This window comes from Quercus suber, unplaced genomic scaffold (assembly GCF_002906115.3).
Source record: "Quercus suber isolate HL8 unplaced genomic scaffold, Cork oak 2.0 scaffold_363, whole genome shotgun sequence".
In the NCBI taxonomy this organism is placed as follows: Eukaryota; Viridiplantae; Streptophyta; class Magnoliopsida; order Fagales; family Fagaceae; genus Quercus; species Quercus suber.
In genome coordinates, this window is record NW_027069815.1 from 622,140 (window position 1) to 633,097 (window position 10,958).

Below are 10,958 nucleotides of genomic sequence, written 5' to 3' on the forward strand. Positions count from 1 at the left end.
AATAATGATGTTTGAGTTTGGAGAGTATTGTTTCATAAAATTGATAAAGTGAAAATTCAAGTTTTGGAATTTTTTAAGAGAAAATTCGAAATTCAATATTTTTGATCGGTCGAAACTTTGGTTATGTAGAGTCAAAATGTTTCATAAAACCATTAACTAGGCTTGAAACCTCTTCAACCTTTCTAAACAATCACCATAAAATTCTGCAAAAAACCCTGTTTTATGATCTTCATTGGTTGAAAGTTTCTTTCGATTGATCGAGTACTCTTTTCAATGATCGAACAGGAATCGAATAGCGATCGAATTATCCAGAGACTCCAGGATTATCTTCTTACAATTTCGATTGATCGAACCAAAGTTTCGACCGATCAAAAATATTGAATTTCGAATTTTCTCTTAAAAAATTCCAAAACTTGAATTTTCACTTTATCAATTTTATGAAACAATACTCTCCAAACTCAAACATCATTATTACAACCTATTCATATATATACCTATATATACAACAAAAAATACATTTTTAGTCTCTAAACTTCAATTCATGAATTAATTTAGTTCATAACGAACTTAATATGATTTTTTTTTCTCAATCTCTAAAAACTTAAAATAATTATTTTTAATTTTTAACAAATTTAAAGTGATTTATTTTAGTCAAATGGAATGATAATGTATTAGGTTTAGTTGACCTAAAATTTGTTCATGGGCTAAGCTCTAGCAACAAATAGTATATTGAAGTAAAAAATTTTAAAAAAAAAAACCCAAAACTAAGATAAATAAAAAATAAATAAAAAAGTAAGCGTAAATGCACTTTTGGTCCTTACATTTTGGGGTCATTTCTATTTTGATCCCTACATTTCTATTTTACCACCTTCAGTCCCTAAAACAAAATATACGTTCTATTTTGGTCCTTACTATCACTCACTTAATAAAAATATCTTACGTGGCAAACGGAGTGCACTGTTTGCACAATAAATGCTGACATGTCTATTAAAATAATTTTAAAAATGCTACATCAGCATCCACGTCAGCATCTAACTTAAAAAATTAAATTTATCAATTGTAAAAAAGAATAAAAATATTAAAAAAACATAATTAAAAAAAATGGTGGAATTTAGATCTGTTTTGTTTGTACTTAATTTCTTTTTCTTCTTTATTTTCTTCTTCTTCCCCAGATATTTCTCAGTTTCTCCGCCTCCCATTCTTTTCTTTATTTTTTCTTTTTATTATTTTGTAGGAGGGAAAATGGTGTTGGGAAGGTTAAGGTGGACAAAGTGAGTGTTGGGATTTTGAGTATTGTGAATTGGAGGTATGTGAGTTTTGATGATGGTCTAAGGTACATGCAGCACTTTCTTGTTCCTTGTGATGACTAATTGTACGTGTAATTTCACTACTTATTAAATTTGANATTATTATTATTATTATTATTATTTGTATTTGTTATTTGTGCTTTGAAATGGGTTGTTATTTGAAATATGCAATGAGTTTTTCTTCGTAATGTGTTGTTATGTATAATGCGAATGAATGGGTAACATGTTATTTATTTGCAATGTGTTGTAATGTGTAATGGTTTGTTAGTTGTAAGGTGTAACGAATATTAATTTTTTAAGGTTAGCGACCATGTAAAAATTTGTTTGAGTTTAAAATTTTGAATTTTTGCTTGGAGAGAATAAAATTTCAATTTTTTATAATTGTTTGGTGGACTACACAATGTTATCTTTATATTTGCCTTGAGGCAATATTTTGTAGTTCATATCGAATAAAGGTGTTATATTTGTCACTAACTTTTAGTAAACTTATTTGACTTATAGGCTTGTAATGAGTTCGATTGATTTATTTCTATATTATGGTGGGGAGCCCCATAGTGATGTGACTTATGGAGTGACACAGGAAGGGCCTGGTAAAAAGTTAGAGATTATTAAGCTAAAAAAATGGAGAGAGATCAATTTGAAGAAGTTGAAAAAGAAAATTATGAAAGAGCTGGATTTGGACAGTCGGTTACATGACATAAAAATTATATATCATGCTCCTCATGCAGTGTTCAATGACTGTATTGTCTTCATGCCTATTGAAATAAAAGGAGACAAGCATGTTAAGATTATGTTTGATAGAATAAACTCTACACCCCAGTTAAAAGCTGCCAAGTTGTATATAAGTGTAGAGCCTTGTATAGAAGTTGGTGGTGAAGATGTGCAACAAACAATTTTGGAGGGTGGTGATGGGGAAGAATTCCAATCATTACATGCGAATAGTCATCCGACTCTTACCCCGTGCACCACAATTGGGGGTTATACACTACCATGTCAAAAGACACAAACTCCAATGGAGGTTTGTGGATCTAGTTATCAACAAGAATGTATTCAATCTCTAGGGGGGAAGACGAAGACGATATTGATCATGGTAGAGATGAGTATGAAGAGATGATTGGGAGAGATGACTTTCACGAGAATGTTGATCACTATGAAAATGTTGACAATGTTCGTCATGATGTCATGGATGATCATGATGATGATACTATAGAGTTTCAAGATGATATAGGCGATGGTATAGGTGTGCAGCATGTTACAACTACAATCCTTACATATGAAGCTCATGGCCTGTCATTCCATGCAAACACTTGGGGTAATATAGTTGATCCTTCAATGTTGAGATACCATTTTCATCAAGTTGGGTGCAGGGAATGAATTTTAGCAAATGATTGATTTTCCCTAACAAAGAGGCAGTGAGACAGACATTAATAGTTTACTCTATGGACAACAACAAGAATTATATAACTGAGTGGTCCAACCAGTAAAAATTGTGTGTGAAGTGCACAAATGAGTCATGTGCATGGAAAGTCCGAGCATTCTCGCAATAGAAGCTTAATGGATTATGGGTTGTCACAGTATATGGTAGTCCTCACACTTGTCTGTCAGTTGGGGTGAACAAAGATGGCAGAATGATGGATTTGAATTTTCTTGCCAAAGAACTTCATAAATATGTACTTGCAAATCACACTAACAAAATAAAGGATCTCCAAAATCTGATAAAGGAAAGGTTTAACCATGATATAGCATACTACAAGATATGGGATGTGAAACAAAAGGCTATTGCAAACATACACGAGAATTGGGAAGAGTCGTACCAAAAGTTACAGAAGTTGTTGTTGGCATATAAGGATAGCGATCCAACTACACAAGTGTCTTTTTGATCGATCAACGGGGACATACCGGGTACTATTATATTCAAGTATGTGTTCTGGGTTTTCGCTCCTTCCATTGCTGGATTCGCACATTGTAGGCCAGTAGTTAGTATTGATGGAACTCATCTTTATGGAAAATATATAGGAAAGTTGTTGATTGCAATGGCTACCAATGCTAATAATGAGATTTTTTTCGCTTGCCTTTGCGGTTGTGGATGATGAGACAAGGGCCAGTTAGGGATGGTTTTTATCTTGCCTGCGGACCGCGATACAGGATGTGGTACCCGATTCCGGCATTTGCATAATGTCAGACCGACATAGAGGTATAATATCATCCATTGCACAGTGGCCCAATGATTATGTTTCGGTATATCATAGATATTGCATTAGACATGTGGCCAGCAACTTCAACACTCAATTTAATGACAAACTCTTAAAGTCTTTGGCCTTGAAAGCAGGATACACGCATCAAGATCGCAAACTTGAAAACATATTGGATTGCCTTAAGGAAGCTAAATTCAAATTCAGTAAGGATCCCAATCCCAATATAGCAAAAAAGAAGCCGTACTCCTATCTAATGAAGGAGGGTCTAGAGAAGTGGACGCTATCACATGATGGTGGACATCGTTATGGGGCAATGACTACCAATATGTCCTAGTGTTTCAATGGAGTTCTAAAAGGTGCACGTGGACTATCCATATCTACATTGCTTGACTACATTTGGTGCAAACTTGTCGCCTATTTCAATGATTGGTGCACTAAAATATTGGGTGATATTGAACATGGTCCGGAGTTTAGCAAGCATGCCATGGAGACCTATGAAGCAAATTCCGAAAAAGGGACAAGACACTATGTGAGGCCATTTAACCAACTGAATAGTGTATATCAAGTTTGCACAACGCATAATCCACACAGATCTGATGGGGGGAGGGGGGGGGGGGACCATAGTCATGAAGTAAGGTTGCTGGAGAACACATGTACTTGTGGCAAATGGGAAATCTATAAGATCCCTTGTTCACATGTGATTGCAGTTTATATCAGGGAACATGTCAATGCAATGAAGTATATTGACCCATGTTATACTTTACAACAACGACTTGCTACTTATTCACATGATTTTCGTGTGCCCAAGGATAACTCATTATGGCGGGATTTTGCCGGCCCAAAGTTGTACCCTGACCCTGAAATGTTGCGAGACAAAGGTTGACCTATGTCAACAAGAATAAGAAATGAGATGGATTGGAGGGAGAGTCAACCCAAGCCGAAATGTGAAGTGTGTCATGAAGAGGGCCATAACTGCAGGAGATGTCCGAATGCAATTCGTGCATCAACAAGCAGTTATGTTCCGAACTAGGTAATCAATGCATGCAATTTTGTGATTCTCTTTCAGGGGATTTTTTTTTTTTTTTTGGGATATACTTAGTGAAAGTCGGCAGTGGTTTAAATTGTTAGTTAACAGTCGTTATAAAGAGTATAGCATCTATCATCATCATTTGAATATGCAATAATTGTTAGTTAATAAATATATATATATATATATATACGCAGCTAGCTTGTCTTTGTGTTTAGTACAATGGGAATCCAAAAATATCCCCAGTTCCCACTCATAGGCCACAATATGAAAGAATACTATAAATTATGCGAGAATAATGTTGTGGTACTTTACTATTGCTACTCCCCAAGTCTGTGACATGGCCTTCTCTTGAATCATGGCATGTAGGCATGTTTTTGTTTTCCAGCCATTTGCGGACATTCACAGCCATTCTTCCTTTTGTTCTAGGAACGATGATTTTATTAGAAATTTGATTCCATATGCTGGGCAACAAGAGCCAGTTAGCCACAGGAGCATTGGAAACTATGCAGGCGTGTTTGAGAGTGTTGTTGTTGTTACTCAATTTTCTGCATGACATTTGCCTACTGTGATTTCTATGTTTTAATGCTCATTTAGAAATTCATCCTACTTTTATATGATTACTTCTCAAGATTGCATTCAGTTTATTTTTACATTTTTAGTTAGTATCATACGGTTTTTCTTCCAATTATTTTACTTCTGAATGGTAAGGTTTCACCACACCTTTTTCCTCCAACTATTATTATAGGGGCTCAAGTGGCCAATTTCTTAAAACTTCTAAGTTAGGCTTCACCAGAGCCATTTTTAGTATTTAGTAGCTCAACTATAAGTGTCTATAAGCACCTTTTGAATGCTTGTATCCAGAATACATCTATGAACTTTTTGCCAAGAATTTCCCCATCATGGGCACCACTTTTAAGTGCCTTTTTGGTATCAGAATAATGCAATTACTACTGTAGCTTTGCTTCTTGCCTTTGATAGACATATATGGGACATTATTTGCTCACCCTATTGTACTCTTCTTTCATAAGTAATAAAAATTCTAAACTAAACAAACAAAAATTAGTACAATAGGGTGTGAGTATTACATCCTTCCAAGAGAAATTAGTTCCAAGAGAAATTTGTACAATAGGGTGTGATAGAAATTAGTTTAAACCCAGTTGGCTTGCCAGTTGATTTCCACTTCTCAACAGAAACTCCTTTCAAATCTTTTTTGTATTCTGCCAAACCAAAATTTGCTAGGTGTGGGTAAAGGTTTTTGCCAAACTGCATTTTTCAAAAACATATACATTAGTTAACCACCTTCAAGTAAAAATAAAAATTCTGATACTGAATTTACAAAATAAAAATACCAACTGAAAACAAGATCAAGAACTTAAGGAAGATATTTACAAGAATATTTGCCGGTTTCACATCCCTATGTACAATCCCAAGGTTATGGAGATATTGCAAAGCCTTTGCTGGAGAAAGGAAATAAAGGGAAAGGAAAAACATTGAGAGATTGTCCAACTGAAACCTTTAGAAAACTTAATTTGACAATAAACTAAACATAAAGTTTTATGTAGAAGAATGAATTTATAAAAACATTTAATTGATGAGTGTGCACTACAATATCACGTTCCTCTTGTTGTCAAACTAAGCAATGCACAGAATTTTCTTGAAACAATAATAAGTAAACTCTACTTCTGCACTTCTCTTTAATTATTGTTGCAAATGTAACATGGTCACCAAACTTCATTTTTCAATTTCATTTTCACGTAGTCCTTGCTATAATTTCCGCTTTACTTTCATCTGATATCCAATAAATACTTCTATTATTATTCACAAATTACAAGCCACTGACAAAAAATACTCTGATCAACCTATACCAAATTCACATAAATCATTGAACACTATAAGGAACAACTCGAGCATGTATAAAGGGGTTTTTTTTTTTTTTTTTTTTTAAGGAAACAATTTAAGCAGAAACCAAAAAAGAGACAACCCTAAATAAGGAACAACTCGAGCATGTGTAAAGGTTTTTTTTTTTTTTTTTTTTTTTTTTTCATAAGGAAACAATTTAAGTAGAAACCAAAAAAGAGACAACCCTATAAAACTCTCAAGAAATTATTTTTCATTATGGAGTATTGTCTGGTATAATGAATTATATTAGTATATGTATATTAATAATATTATTTTCTAAATCATGAACAAAAGTTAGAAAAATTTCATATGCACCTTTCTATAAAGGTTAGCTCTAGAGGTCATAAAATTATTGATTATTTACAAATTCCCCACCCCCCAAAAGGGGAAAAAATAAGTTACAAAAGTTATATACAGCCTCTGATAAAATATTTTAAAGGCTATCATCTAGCATCTACAAAACATACTATCTCACATGATTGAATACATGAAAGATACACGGATTCATCAAATACCTCAAAGTTGATATAAATGTGATGAAAGATAGTAATTGCAACTCTTCACTTCAAAGTAAAACATTTGCTAATTTTATGAATCCAAATGATGAATATACTTCTTCCACACTTGGGTTTGTTTGACTTAGGAAAAATGTGACCTGAGAAATAAATCCAAAATTAAAGTATCAACACTACTAAGCTGTAAGCACTGCTCCTATCGTAACCACTACTGTATGTGCTCCACTATTAATATATTTGTGACGTATGGGATGAATGAGATGCACATACTGAACCTGTTTTTGGAAATACGTTGCCAAGACTTTCATCATCAACAACCCAACAGATTCACAATGCTAAGCGTAAACATAATACATATATAGATCTGCAATTTTCTCTTAAATGAATCAAATTTTTCAAAAATTTGATATCTGAGACTGAGAGCAATTACCTGCTAGCTTCAGCAACAGGAGCAATGCTCGAAACAAAAACACAAAAACAAATAAAAACTAAACCCGAATCAAATGAAACCCAAATCTCCAAATCACTAAAACTAAAAAGCAAATCAAAACCCATTTCATTTCAGCTAATAAATAAAGAGAAAGAAATCACATGAGAGAGAGAGAGAGAGAACGAACCTGTTGTTGAGTCGGATTCCTCGCCACAGAGGAAGATGATGGACGGAGAGGGACACTGGAGAGAGAGAGAGAAGGTTCTCGAAGAGAAGGAAACGGCTGGGATGATGGAATCTCAAATCAATTATATTAAACTCAGATTCCCCTTTTTACCCCATTTTTTCTTAAAAACTTGAAGCCGAGTACAGTGAGCTAGACTTTTACGTGGCTTTTTTCTTTTTTTTTTTTTTTTTTTTTTTTTTAATTCATGTCAAACTTATTTATATGCTGGGAGACAAGTTTTCTATAATCGATTTCAGCTAGAAGTCGAGTTTCTGAAATTGACTTCCAAATTTTTTTTGGAATTATTCTATTTGGAAATTTTCCATATTTGTGAGTCTCACATATTGTGAGAGAGATATCTTATAGACCGTCTCATAAAATACCTTATTGTGGTCAATGATCCTTGACTGTGATATGCATATTTTGACAAATTTATTTTATAAATATATCCTTATTTAAAAAAGTTAAGGGTTTAATCTGTTAACAACTTAATATATAAGGCATAAAGTGAAATTTATCTATTGTACTTAAGCTTGTTGGAATCTATTAGATAAAATGGAAACCGATGCACTATAGAATATAAAATCTGCTGTAGCACATTGGCAATTCTATTGGTTAAAGAATCCAGGTTCAACTCTGGCAGCAGAAACTTTTATATATATATATATATATATATATTTTTTTTTTAGTCTTGTGGGAGGCCCAATTAAGAAAATGTTTATTTATTTATGTTTTTCGATCTTATGGTCGGCCCAATTAGAAATTTTTTTTTTCGATCTTGCGGGTGGCCTAATTAGGAAAAAAAATTATGTTGCAAAAATAAATAAACGGCTAATCAAATCAAGCACACCGAAAATATTCACTTTCAATGCTTTCAGATATATAAAAGATTTCAGTCAAAAAAAAATTATAAAAGATAAATTTTCTTTCGTTATGCCGTGAATACTATCAATACTATCAAGTATCAACTAAGTATTACAATTCCTACCAAAAAAAAAAAAAGGATTACAATAGATTCTCAAATAAATAAATAAACTAAGGATTAAAATTGTTGTCTTTGCCTTGTATGATGAAAGTAAATTGACACAAATTATTTCTCAGAATGTACTAGATTTTCATTTTAATGAATGTTCTGATTGCAACGGGCAAAATATTTTACAAAAAATTTAAGTAGATTTGTGATGTGAGGCTTTTAATATTTGGTATTTAAACCAATCACAAGCCCAAAAGGAAGGTTTCAACCAATCACAAGTGAGTAACAACCCACAGATTCAAGAGGTACCATTCTCCGGTGTTTTTTTTTTTCTTTTTCTTTTTCTCTCTCTCTCTCTTCATCTTTCTATTCACAAACATGTAATCGTTGATGCTTGTTTGATATTTAATTTGTCAAAAATTTTGAAATTCAATTGGTATCAAACTCAAAATAATATTGTAGAGAATGTGAACCAATAGCAACAATTAATTAGCAATTGGGGGTAATAACTTTAATAAGAGGATTCGATTTTTAGGGTTAGGGATTTTTTTAGTTTGGGAAATTGGGATTGGAATGGAGAGGAAGACGAAGAAGACAATCTTTCTTGGCTTTTTTCTTTTTAATATTCGGAAATGTGTACTTTAAAATTTAAATGGGCGGGAATAAGGGTATTATAGTAAATTCCAAATAGATTAAAAACATAAAGGGCATGTTTGTATACTTTTTTTAAAATCTTAGTTTTGGGTTTATTTATTTATTTATTTTTGCTTCAATATACTATTAGTTGCTAGAGCTTAGTGCATGAACAAATTTTAGGTCAACTAAAACTGATACATTATCATTCCATTTGACTAAAATAAATCACTTTAAATTTGTTAAAAATTAAAAATAATCATTTTAAGTTTTTAGAGACCGAAAAAAAAAGTCATTTTAAGTTCGTTACGAACTAAACTAATTCATGAATTGAAGCTTAGAGACTAAAAATGTATTTTTAACATTTTTAAATATGATGTGTACAGCTCATCAATTAGTTGTAAAGTTCAGATTTGGAAATTCCATTAGTTTGATTTTTGAATTCATATTTGAAAAATTCCCTCACATCTTAATTATATGTGACATTTGGCATCTAGTTTATGTGGGAATTTTAATTGAAGTTTGGATCATTTTGTAAATTTTAATGTGATTGAAAACTCTATATGAGTTTTTTGAAATTTTTTGGCTTGAAGTGATGAAAGTGATTTTTTACTGCAATATTACAAAAAATCTATTAATATGTTATGCATGGTTAAGGAAAAATTATTTTATAAAACAGTTTTATAAGATATGTCTCTCACAACAATTGTGAGCCACACATATTGTGAGAGAGATATCTCATAAAATACCTTCTCGTGCTCAATGATTCTTGACTGTGATATAAATTCTCCCAATTTATGTCATATGCATATTTTGGACCAATTTATTTTATAAATATATCTTTATTAAAGAAAGTTAAGGGTTTAATTTGTTAACAACTTAAAATATAAGGTATAAAGTTAAATTTATTTATTTGTATTTAAGCTTGTTTGAATTTTAGATAAAATAAAAACCGGATGCACTATATAACATAAAATCCGCTGTAGCACATTGGCAATTCTTATGGATTAAAGAATCCAGGTTCAACTCCTGGCAGCGGAATATTTTTTATATTTATTTATTTTTCGATCTTGTGGGTGGCCCAATTAGGAAACAAATTTTATGTTGCAAAAATAAATAAGCTGCTAATCAAATCACACACATTTTTTTCCCGATCTTGTGGGTGGCCCAATTAAGAAAAACAAATTTATGTTGCAAAAAATAAATAAACTGCTAATCAAATCACACACACCAAAATTTCCTTTTATAGATTTCAATCAAAATTTTCTTTTATTAAACAAATTTATGTTGCAAAAATAAATAAATTGCTAACAAAATCACACAGACCAAAAATAGTCACTTTCAGTGCTTTAAAATCATCAATCAATCAATATTCAATTCAATATCATATACTATATATAATAACAGAAGCCTTTTCCTGCAATTAAGGAGGTACTGCCATACAGAAAAAATGCCCATCTAAAATTCAGCCACATTTAAATTAAAATGTGATAAATTACATTGTTTGATAATGCTACAACACCGTTGAAAAGCCTCTCTATAAAAAAAAAAAAAAATTAACCAGTTAAAATACGGCAAAATTTGCCAAACAATATAATTCTAAAAAAATTTTAGGCAAATGGCATGCGTTCAAAGTTTATTAGTTAGTTGGATTCTTTTTTGAAAATCGAGTACAACAAAATCGACTTCCAGCCAAAATCGAGTTTAATATACTCAACTTCCTACCAAAAATTAGCTCTGACATGGATAA

General features: G+C 31.9%; 1 long non-coding RNA gene across 1 annotated transcript; it reads right to left on the reverse strand.

Annotated features, from left to right (window-relative positions):
• Positions 1-5,468: 5,468 nt before the first annotated feature.
• On the reverse strand, positions 5,469-7,412 carry LOC111995611 (uncharacterized). The gene is made up of 4 exons (XR_010623767.1): positions 7,222-7,412; positions 6,947-7,086; positions 5,922-5,989; positions 5,469-5,795 (listed from the first exon to the last, which is right to left on the reverse strand). It is a non-coding gene; the product is annotated as an uncharacterized LOC111995611 (long non-coding RNA).
• Positions 7,413-10,958: the final 3,546 nt, after the last annotated feature.